The sequence below is a fragment of the Centruroides sculpturatus genome, unplaced genomic scaffold (genome assembly GCF_000671375.1).
Source record: "Centruroides sculpturatus isolate CEXI.00-Female unplaced genomic scaffold, Cexi_2.0 scaffold1508, whole genome shotgun sequence".
Classification (NCBI taxonomy): Eukaryota; Metazoa; Arthropoda; class Arachnida; order Scorpiones; family Buthidae; genus Centruroides; species Centruroides sculpturatus.
The window spans coordinates 3,393-15,925 of NW_019385649.1; the positions used below are offsets into that span (position 1 = coordinate 3,393).

A 12,533-nucleotide genomic window follows, 5' to 3' on the forward strand; every position below is an offset into this window, starting at 1 on the left:
ACATTTTACAATAAATGCCATTATTTCAACAAATTAATAATATTACGTTTCATAAGATTTAATTATTATTGTTATGTTCACAAAATTATTCGTTTGTAATCAATAATGATAAGAGAATATTTCCTTAAAAAAATTACGACCATATGGAAAATGTTTAATGTGGGTAGCATGACAATGATGATTGACTGTTCAAAAGTGTGTTATTACTGTCGACATTTTTAAGTGAATTTGCATTGTTTATTCATTGCATTATTAAAACTTTTACAAAATTAATTAATACAAATTCTGATAGATGTATGTGTTTATATACACTCACTGCCAAAAGTTAAGCACGGAGCAGAAAATGTTCATGTCTGAAAAGCAATTTGCATTTGACAGGCTGCAATTCACTGCAGAAGTAGGTGGAAGCATGCAAATATGTTACGTTACTATCAATCAAGGTTACGTGTCACGAAATATGCAAAACAGACAATCATATAAGAAGCCAGCCTTCTGAAGTGTGAGAGGAGTTGCATGTAAGTGCCGAGAAAAAGTGTGGAGAACTGTTGTACAATTACTGTGCATGACTGACGTGTTTCTATGACTTCCAGAAGACGAATAACAGACAGTGAGCGCTGGCGGTGTGTGGGATGTCTTGAAACAGGACAATCAATCACAGATGTTGCTCTTTTCTTCAGCGTTCATCATTCCGTCATTTCACGGTTATGAAAACAATTCCAAACAAGCCAAACAGTTGTCCGAAGACCTGTGGCCGGTCACCCAAGAGTTACGACCCCTGCAGAAGATCGCTATATTGCTCTTGTAGCCAAGCGGAATCGAAGAGCAACCTCTACACGTGTGACATCGATGGTTGCAGCAGCCATTGGTAAAACGATATCTGCTACTACTGTGCGCCAAAGGCTACACATGAACGGACTGTACGCCCAGGTACCACGAGTTTGTGTTCCACTATCCGTCCAATCCAGAGGCACACGATTAAAGTGGTGTCGGCAACATGTGAATTGGACTGTGTCTGATTGGGACAACGTTATGTTCACGGATGAGTTGCGATTTCCCCTGGAGCCAGATGACAAACGTGTAAGAGCGTGGAGAAAAAAAGGCACACGCAATCGACCCCAGAACATCATCGAGCATCACGCATTCCGAGGTAGAAGCATTATTGTGTGGGCAGGCATTTCATTGGGATATCGCACCGACCTGCACATGTATCGAGGGGGTTCTGTGATGGCTGTCCGGTATTGGGATGAAGTCCTCGAACCCACTGTGAAATTGTATGCTGCAGCAGTTGGTCCTGCTTTTGTTTTAATGGATGATAACGCACGACCCCATAGAGCTGCCTTCGTCGACGACTACCTCGAGAGTGAAGGAATAGCGCGTATGGATTGGCCGGCGTATTCGCCAGACCTCAATACCATTGAGAATCTTTGGGGTACCCTCGGCCGTGCTGTGTGTGCATGTTTCCCACCCCCTGCCACTCTCACATAGTTGCAAACTGCTCTACAGGAGGAATGGCACTTATTTGACTCTGGAGTAATTGATCACCTCATGGTAGGCATGGTTACACGCTGTAAACTTTGTGTAAGGATAAGGGGTGACCATTTACCCTACTAATGTCGGTTTTGTTTGTTTGTTTTGGATTTAAACATCGTTTTGTTAATGATTCCAATATGATTTCATCTTATACTTTATGAAAATTCAATACTGTTTTCATTTTTCTATGTAACTCTCTGTGTTGTTTCATGCATAAACATATTTGCTACTGTCCTGCTGCATTTTGTGTCAATCACAGCTGTATTTGTCAATTTTTTCGCTGTTTATTTCTCCGTGCTTAACTTTTGGCAGTGAGTGTAAATATAATAATCAGCCATTTCAGTATTTTAAAGAAATCTTACCTTAAACTCTCTAAAATAATTTTTAAAAATGGAACTCAATTTACATAATTTACAATTAGAAATTTTCTATAAAATATGATGCTTAAAGATTTCCCAATAAGTCAAATGATTTTGGAAAAATCCAATTATCTATCTTACTTACATAAAGATTCAACATTATATAATTAAATATTAGGTTACTTACAAGTTTTAAACAATATATTACAACAATTATTAAAAATTATTTAAAAAAATAATATCTCATATTAGAACATTCAGCATGATTTTGTAAATTAAGAAAACTATTCAAAAACCAAAAAGTTTAACTGCTTGGAATTTTCAGCTAATAGATAAAGTTGCTATTAAAATTTACGAAATTAATTTAAATACAACAATTTACATTTTATACAATATTGAAGTAAATATTGATCATAAACCAAATGTATTTTCTCCACTATAAATAACACATAAAAATCCATCTTCATCTTTATATGCATTGTATATTTCACCCATGCTGAAACTTGATTGAGGAAGAACTCTTTCAACAAATAAAAATATTTCTTTTTCTTTAGATAACTGAATTCTTTTCCATATAATCTATATAAATTGAGCCATGGAAATTTCATTTGGAACAATAAACTTTTGCTTATCTATTGTAGGAATAAAAGAATAAGGTGCTTTTTCTACAATTACAGGAATTCTATCTGGATATCTGTTTCTTACATTTGATGATTCTTGCTTTCTTTGGTCATACGAATACATTTGTTTAAATTTCAGTCTCGTTTTCATCATTAGGGCACTTTTTTCCCTCAAAACAAAATACCTTCCCCCTTCTTACTCAAAACAAAAAGAAGTGCAGAATTAGTGTTGCCAGACCAATGTCATTTGGTCTAATCTAGTTAATAAATCGCAGAATTGAAAACCAATACATTAATATTAGTAATCAAGACACGGTATCTCTCTTGTGGAAGTGATACAATATTTTCATTAGCGTGTCTGCATTGTTTACTCTAAGCATTTCTTCCAGCAGAACCACTGATATGACTGTATTTATGCACTTAACATTACAAAACGTATAAATGAATCGAAACACTTCATGTTAACTAAATAAATTGTGCTAAAATTAAGTCTACCAAGGTACCATTTTCTATGTAGCACCCCCCATTTTCGAGGGTACTGACCAGGATGCAAAGTCGTAAAAATCTAACCCTGTTAAATAACACTTTTTAAAATTTATCAACTTGACAAGCAACCTCTTTTCTATTGTCTGTTTTACATATTTGTAGTGTTTTGTTGACTTAAAAAATGTTATTTGATGCTTTTTTTCACTTTATTTTTTCCTGATAATGTTTTGTTTCATTTTAAGCATATTCATGCAATAATATTACTATACTCAGTTCATTAATGCTATAATAAGTCAACAAGTTATATATATTGAAGATGTGACTTTCAGTTTTGACATTTTATGTAACTTTCATTTTTATCTAAAATATCAGAAAATATTACATGTATTACTACTAGTGATTATATGTTTATTACGAAAATTCATATTTTTTCGATATCAAGTGAATAAAGTATATCAGTTGATTACATTAGTTGATAGCAAAATATAAGTTTTGGTTCCAAACAAATGTTTGATATAATAGGTGATAATTTTGAAACAAAATGTACATGCATAAATGTTATGTAGAATCATACGAAACAATATTCGTTGTTAACCTGGCTTAGTGCCAGAAATAAACAAAGTAACTAGAAAATGTTAATTTTAACAAAATGTTACAAATTTTTACATTTAGATGTCAGTTGTGATATTTTTCATCTTTTAAATTTTCTAATAAAGTGTATTGAAAAATATCGTATTCAAAATTAAAGTTATTAATAAATGTATGTGATTTTTTCATATTAATATATGATAATTTGATTTTTGGTGATTTTTAAAATAATATCACCTGACTGACCTATATTCTCCTTAGTCATTTTACAAAATAAACGTAAACAAAAGGGCATGGTAAAAAGTCACGAAAAGGTTAATGCAGGCCATAAACCTTTTCCTGACATTTTACCACGCCCTCTTGTTTACATTTATTTTATAACTAGCTGTTACTCGCGGCTTTGCCAACGCGGATTTTCCAAGCAAACCCCATTTATATTCAGTATTTCAACAACCATAGTAATTGTTATATAACACAACCGCTGACAATGATGAGAATTGCCGAGAATCAAACGAACTATTTTCAATTTGATCAATTTTCTGGAACGTTTACAATCGTTCTATAATCGAACCAATATGCAATAACAGATTCGAATTTAAAACGGTTCGAACATTTTTAAGATCGAAATAGATAAAAATATTTATAACAATGTCTGAAATGTTATTTATTTAATACACCTAAGTACTCGATGAAGACTAAATCTTCTCCCTATCTCGCCCGCGGGGGAATTTCGAAAAATCCCTTCTTAGTGTGCATTTTCATGGCATACCTTACTAAAACGCAGATAAAAACAAAAAATCGCATCTAAAATAGTACAGTAGAAGTAGAAGCCGTTCTTCCGTTTAAGACTTAATGCTCTCCCTCTCCCCCCTTCGGAGGAATTTCGAAAAATCCCTTCTTAGTGTGTGTTTCCGTTACGTACCCTAACTGTCTACCAAATTTCATTACTCTAGGTTAAGCGGTCTGCTCTGGGCGATGATGAATCAGTGAGTGAGTGAGTGAGTGAGTCATTCAGTCAGTCAGGACAAGCAATTTTATATATTTAGATGACCAGCAGACGGCTCAGGCAGCCGTCTGCTGGTCATTATAGAACGAAACTCGGTACTACAATATCAAATGAGTACACAAACTTCATTTGCAGCGTTCTGTCACCTGCAGTGGTCCTGAAATTTTCATGTGGCTATGCGTATTCATGTGACTATTACGATTTAACTTTTGATAAGTGTAAAAATGTATTTTTTTTCAATCGTTACTTTTTATACTTTAGCATCACTATCTTTACTTCCTTTTTCGCCTTTCATAAATATCTAATTTTTCCCTTACTCAGTGCACACACTTATATGAAATAACGCTATATTATTATATGAAAAATATAAATACAGTATAATTGTACATTCATAATATATTATATTTAATACTTACCTTCCTATATATAACACTGCAGAAAGCTATTTTTAATTTCATTCCATATAAATCTGCCATATAGAAACTTGTGTTATATATCAACACATAAACCGTAGTTATGCCAAAAAATCCTGCAAGTTTTACATAAACTTTGTATAAATTAAATTCCTGCCTGTTGTCCAAATAACTTATTGTTTGTCCTAAAAAGTATACTTGGCCGGCAACTAACGCTGTTTCCTAAAAATAAATATAAACATCATTCATTTGAATTGTACTAACACGTGCAATTTGTATTTCGAATCAGTTATCATAGTACCTGAAAGAGTACAAGTAAAAATATTATCAAGTATTTCCATCCAAGAAATCTTAATACAGCTTTTAGTATGCTTGGATTTTTCTTCTGAAGTTCCTTGTTCCATTCTCTGAAAAATGCAACGAAAATAAACAATTGAAGACACTATCTTAATACTCTTCAAGTTATGTAAATTTACAGTATACAGGCATACCTCGACTTACGTCGTTTCGAGTTACGTCGTTCCCGATTATACGTCGTTTGTTAAAAAAGTATATGGAAAAATAAAAATCAAAAATAAAATCGAATAAAGTCATTTTATTCGACTTTACGTCTGTCCGCCACAAATATTGAAGTCGTAATATCACTAGAAAAACGTTTAAAGCACATAAAATCATATTAAAATATATACAAGTATGTACTGTATTTACAGTACACGCATTCGTAAATTTAGATTACTTTTTTGTACTATATTAAAAACTAAAATTTATTTGTTTGTAAGCTTAAAATAAATTTTTATTTATCATATATTATAAAAAATGCATTAATAAATAAAATACAGAACTGGGAATGGTAATTTACGGTTTAGCTTAGTGATAAGTAGATTCGGAGACAAGTAAATTCGACTTACGTCGTTTTCCTGGAACCAATTACCGACATAAGGCGAGGTATACCTGTATATCGTTCTTTTTTATACCCGCAATTTATTGTAAAAATACAATGAAAATTTATTAATTTATCACTTGATAAGTCTGGAATATCAAGTATTGTTTGATCATGCTCTTAGTTTGCAATGCCGAATGATTATTATATACATGGTGCGAAATCCTCTAAGCTGCAATCAAGGCAAAACTAAGATGCAGCTGTGCACAAAATCACACGTGACAAGATGCATGGTATCTTAACACAATGACATTCCTGTACTGTATCATTTTCAGAGTAACCAAATAACAATCGTAATCAAAATCAAAAGTATACAGCAGCATGAGTATTAAGGAATTCAAGAAATGTCTGCATCGATAAGATGTTTAATAACTTGTTTAATTTCTAATTCATACTATAGAAACCAAGATTTCTGCTTTTCAATAATTTGCTACCAGTTTATTTGTGTACAGGAACAGATTAATAAAAATTTACTGTATTTTAAAATTTTGAAAATTGTAAGAAATGAACTTACTTCTGAAGTTGGTCCCCAAGATATTCCGAAGTATGATATTTTGAAGTTTCATATAAATCTTCTTCTTTTAAAGCTCGCTTTCTTCCCTTGTTTATTATTGAAAAAATCCAACTGTAAAATAAATTGTTTAATGATTATTGTTGTTTACGATAATATCCTTGTACTGATAGTTTTGAAATTGCCATTGTAAACTCACAAAACAGACAATAAACAATATGTGTGATATGCCGACCAATTATTACTTATTCGGCAACAGGTTGGTGAGATCCGATCTTGTTTTCTGTTAGATGGCTCTATAATAAATTGTCGGCGGGATTGTAAGATCTAGCCAATGTCAGGATGCTGACACGAGTTAGGATAGAGTTAAACGAGTCCTAACCCTTAGAATTGTAAGTAAAATTAAAACTAAAATTATTGAGTGGAGAGTGAGTGCGGGTAACTCGAGAGGGTGTTCGTTTTCCGAGTGAAAGACAGAGAAACAGGTTTAACAGAAGTAGGTTATAAGTGGAATAGATATACACTGCGCCGTTAGGCATAGCCTTAGTGAAAAAAGAAATGAGAAGGAGAAATGTGGGGTGAGGATAGAGATAAGAGTAGTAAGAGGGAGGAAAATGTGGGTGGATAGTGGGAAAGAAAGTAGTTGAGAGTGGGTCTTCGTAAGCGTTATGATAGAACGAAAATACGGTAAAAATAATATAATATTCACAGAAATTCCCGTGCGGGAGAAATAGCAGTATGATAAACCACGAGGCACGGTCAAAGTAAAAATTGGATAGGCATCACTATTGTGATGATACAGAGGATACCGTTACAGCACCCAGGAAATGCAGAACCGGAAGGAAGAACTCAGATTGTGTTCTTCTGCTTAGTCTGATGATACTCCAACCCACAACTCCTGCTTACCGTGCAGATGCGTTAGCTTCTATACGTTGGAAGAGGAGATCGGACTGGAGGTCCAGATTGCGTAACTAACAACGCATCTGCATCGTATTGCTATCGTATATTGTATATACGATAATTAGTGGTGGAGTAGAAGCACGGTATTGTCAGCATCCAAAACGCCAGATTTGTGCACGCGCTTTAAGGAGCACCAATCTCACCCAGTTTATCTTGTGAAAGCTTAGGACCTCGGGTGGATGCTACACGTATAACGCATCCAATTCTATTAAGGACCGGTTCTGGGCGGCCTGCTAGATATTTGAACGTCCTCGCCCGAATACGCGAATCCCGAGTACATCTATAACTGAACCCAAACGATAAGAATTTTCTGGTATGTTTTTATGATAGTTCTGTATAGTTGACAGGAGTTTAAAAAATCCATTAAAATATTTTATATTTATATTCCGATCTCCGATTTTATATTATTCACGAATTTCAATTATTAAACCAGTGATATTACGATTTAGTATGTCCCATCTATAAAGGGATGCAGAAATAAACGTGTACAATTCTTCGACAATGTTAAAAAATTAACTGTTGCTTTGACAGCATCATTTACAACTAAATTTAATGAATGAGATACGTGCACGAGGTACAGTATAAGCTCTAGACTTTATTTTCCTTAAATTTACGATTTATGTGTCCGTTGTCATAAAAATTTGTCTTTCCACTTCTTTCCCAAGACTGCAAATATTCAAGTACAAAGTAACTAGTTTTCACTTATTTCTACTTAAGATGTAGTTAAATAATTAAGCGATTAAGGAAATAGGGGACATAAATAAAATCCTGATGAAAAAGCCGGAATTTTACTTAAACAAAAGCTTAACCGAACCAATCTCTAGCCGAGTACAATGCAGATTGATCTCTTCGTAATATTAGACGTAATAAAAACAGAAATTTTTCACGTTAAATGAGAGTGACCGAAAAGATGTAAATTTTGGAAATTTCCATGGACAGCCGGTCCTAAAACGAATTAGTTAAAAAACAAATGACCATTGAGTTTCACCAATTTAGACTTTTTCAGCTATGGTGAAAAACGTTTAAAATTTACAACCCTGTCACGTACTTTGAAATATACTAGTGATGCGAAAAAAGAGGATTTTGAAATTAACCGGTATCGACATCTTCGGAATTTGGCACGCATACACGCACTGCACACCTACAAAGATCGTCTCTGATTCCATCCTGGTAGGGAGCAATTTTTACTAAGTGAATTGTTTTAATATTTAAAAGTAAAGACTATTTTATGTTATTTTTATGTACGTTTTTTCACAAAACTATATTTAATTATAATTTTCTTTAAAAGTATATTAATACAATTGAATATTTTGTACCAGGTATGCATAATTGTATATCCACCACACACTTTATTTCAACAAGTAAGTTTTTATAATGTTATTTTTAATTTTAGCCCTTATATCGTGGCTAGCGATTCAAAATGTAATTGCGATATTGAAATTTTTTTAAAAAAAGGTTTAGACTCAAAATCACATAATGAAAAAGAAAACATTATTAAAAGAGAAAGACCAATGCTTAAGTTAAATATAAACACTTCAATAAAAAAAATTGTTCGACATTTTCACGATAAACTTTATGAAGACATATAATGTTTTTGTGGATGCATAAAAATGCAAAAATTGTTTTGTTGGCCTTGCCAACAAATTTTATTTGAGAATAGTACGCAGCTACTATTCTCAAATAAAATTAGTGTTCGGAATAAGAATGGCTTTGACGATTTAAATAATTTGAGTAAAACTCGTAAAAGAAACGAAAAGCGTAAATCTCGAATAGATTCTTTCGTAAAATTGAAGCATTTTAGAAATTAAAATAGAATATAATTTAACATTAGTAAACAATATAAAATAAATATTAAAAATTATAACAAAGTTACGGCTAATAGATATATTATATCTAAATTAGTAGATGTTATCAAAGCAAGATATGGCATTTAGATGGCATAGGGAATGTATTGAATCTAATATAACAGAGGTAATTATATTAAACTTACTTATTTATTAAGTGTGTTAGATAATCTATTCATTAAAAATACAATCAGAAGTCGACGGTTTCCACTGGTTTATCGAACAAACGAATACAAATGCACCTTAGACGAAGGCTGCCCAAACCCAGGCACCCGGGCCACAAAGTTGCCCGCTAACGCATTTGAATTCGCCCGCACACAGTAACGGTCGGCTGTCACCATGCGCAATGTTGTGCTACCAATAATGCCAACTGCCACGTGATGGTCGAACGCAGAATGAACTATGACTTGAGTCATTGCCACACCCCTGTTAATACTTAACCTACACGTTTATTACACTTGTTCTATTAGTTTTAAGACGACTTTTGTGTATTAAAATTAAATTGTTGGGTGCTTCTTCATATTGTTGCTTAAATAGTTACGTATACATAAATTTTTCTTCAAATAAAAAGTGTTAAGTAATAATATTTATGCTATTTAATAAAATTTTGGAAATTAGTACCAAGAAAAGTCTTCCCTGCAATGTGTGATCTTGTTTTGCAGGATTTCAGCAGATTTGGCTCAACATATATTTGTGAAAAGGTTTTCTTTTTACTCTACACTATATACAAAATAAATACCGCTGTTTTTTAACTGCATCTCATATTTCAAATTTGATATTATTATTGACATCAGATTTGTCACCAAATTTTGAAAAATTATTAGCTAATAAGGTAATAAATTTTCAACATTTAATAATAAGCTAATAAAAAACACATCAATGAGACCTGTAAAGTGTCTCAGTGATGTGTTTTTTATTAGGTTTTATTAAAATATGTGCAACTTAAAGCTTTGTTTGATTCAAATACCTAGCCATTTATAGAAGAATCATGAGTGTAAGCAGGTATGATTTAGTACGTTGCCTGCCGGCTGACATGTAATTGAAATTATAGCCTGCCTCCAAAATGAATTGCGCAGCTCTGCCTTAGACTATAACTGACTGATTGCCCCTGGAAGTCGGCTTCTTACAGAAACCCAGTTTCCTTATCATCAAATGTCATGGCATGCCACTGGTCTCCACTCATATAGAGAAACTCTCCTATTTGATTGATTCTATATAAATATTATCATCTATTATAGTTCCGCGTGTTAATCCGCAATAAATTGATTAACTGATGTTGGGATCCTGGCTAGTAGACTAAAAATTTGTTATCGTCTAGTCTCTGCATCTATTTAACACTGGTAGAAAAACCATCTTTTGATGAGAGGGCTAGTCCAACAGACTTGGAGCCGACTAAGTGATAGAAAGTAATTTCAAGACCCTCTACCTCCAGCCAGAACCTCACACCCTATGTTGCTAAGGAAGAACTTGCACAACTCTTAATTTCAAGTCGATGGGAGGAAGCCAGTAATAGCGAGTAGAGCGCTGCTGGGGGCAGTTCTATAACTCTTGGCTATAGAGATAATGGCTATGCGCTGAATGGACCTAAGCTTTCTTCGGATGTGAATCCTATTAACTGCACTACCCCAGATCTCGCTCCTATAGGTAATGGCCGGCACAATAGCCCTCTGGTAGATGGTCTTTGTGTGAGAGCCCACCAGTGGCCAAACGGTCTTCGTACCCTGAACACTGGGAATTCCATTGTGGGTTTACATCTTGCTTGGACAAACTGGCCACGTTAAGTTTTTTGGGTTTCTCCACATCTGCAACGCCTAAATAGGGACCAGTTTCCCTTAAAAAGACCTCTCAGAAGGCAATATCCCTAGGCAGATCGCCCAGGTGTTGGTTGCCATAACTTAACAAAGAACAAATGATCTTTGTAGCTTTAGCATCTAAGCCCCATGTATTTCAGGATATAGACATTAGAGAATGGCAGATTTTAACTACCTTGTCATGTATTATTTGAACATGATCCTTCCATGATAACCTTTGGTTCAGGGTAAGGCCAAGATACTTGATAGTGTCATTGATTTTGATTGTAGTCCCTTCAATGTAAACGGAGGCATTTCCTAGTCAGGGGGTTAGCCTTAGGGAGGAGCACACCCTTACATTTATTGGTATTTATAACTAGCTTGTTCTCTTTTGTCCATTCAGAAAGAGATTCGAGAATTTTATTCCTATTATCCTGCAGCACTTTCTGGTTTTCATGGGAATGAGGAAGACTGTATTGTCATCATAAGCCTGAATCGTTGGGTTGAGTTTGTGTGGAATGGGATTTTGCTGGTAAGACCAAAGATACTATTGTGCAAGATATTCTAGAAAAAGCGGCCAGCTTTGGACTCCTGTGGGCACCCCCTGTTAATATTTTGCTCATAGGCCAATTATGAATACTCTAATGTAAGAATCAAAACACATAAGCCTGGTAATACTTGCAGACCTCTTGTGGATTTTAGAAGAACTATTTTATATAATTTGGAATGTTTTTTAAAAAATTTTTTCCANAAGAATGAAATTCCAGCATATCAGGTCAAGAACATTTTGGACTTTAATAATGTAAGAGAACCTAAGTTAAATGTAAGAATCAAAACACATAAGCCAGGTAATACTTGCAGACCTCTTGTGGATTTTAGAAGAACTATTTTATATAATTTGGAATGTTTTTTAAAAAAATTTTTCCAGGATATGGATAAATCAACTTATAGTATACACAATACAGAAGAACTGATTAATGGATTGCTAAAAGGTAATTATAAAAAGTCTTTTCGTATTATGAGTCTTGATATAAAGTCTATGTATCCATCGATCACCCTAGAAATGATAATAGAAAGTCTTAAAACATATAACGTTCCTGAATATATCATAGAACTTGTAAAATTTGTATTTAATAATAATTACTTTAAAATTTCTACAGAATATTATAGGCAGAAGAAAGGTATTGCCATGGGATCGGTCATGTACTTATGTTCAAGTCTCTCTACACACACAGAGTAAAGATGAATGTTGAAAATTTATGCTCTTTCCTTTTGACTATCCACAGAATTCCTTCTTATCTTTTCCATATTTATATTGTATGTATGTTTTACTGTTAGTTTCAGATAAAATTTATTTAATCTGTTGTCAGAGAAGTTTTTTACTAAAATTATTAACTAATGGGGAAAATGTTCATAATACTCATTAATTAACAAAAGTAACATTATTTTATAGCACAATACTGAAAATTTGTTCTACAAAAAAAAA

The 12,533-nt window shown here is 33.4% G+C and overlaps 1 long non-coding RNA gene across 1 annotated transcript; it reads right to left on the reverse strand.

Moving 5' to 3' along the window:
• Window positions 1–5,108: 5,108 nt before the first annotated feature.
• Window positions 5,109–6,543, reverse strand: LOC111640880. Its single transcript, XR_002759329.1, has 3 exons — window positions 6,457–6,543; window positions 5,304–5,409; window positions 5,109–5,224 (listed from the first exon to the last, which is right to left on the reverse strand). It is a non-coding gene; the product is annotated as an uncharacterized LOC111640880 (long non-coding RNA).
• Window positions 6,544–12,533: the final 5,990 nt, after the last annotated feature.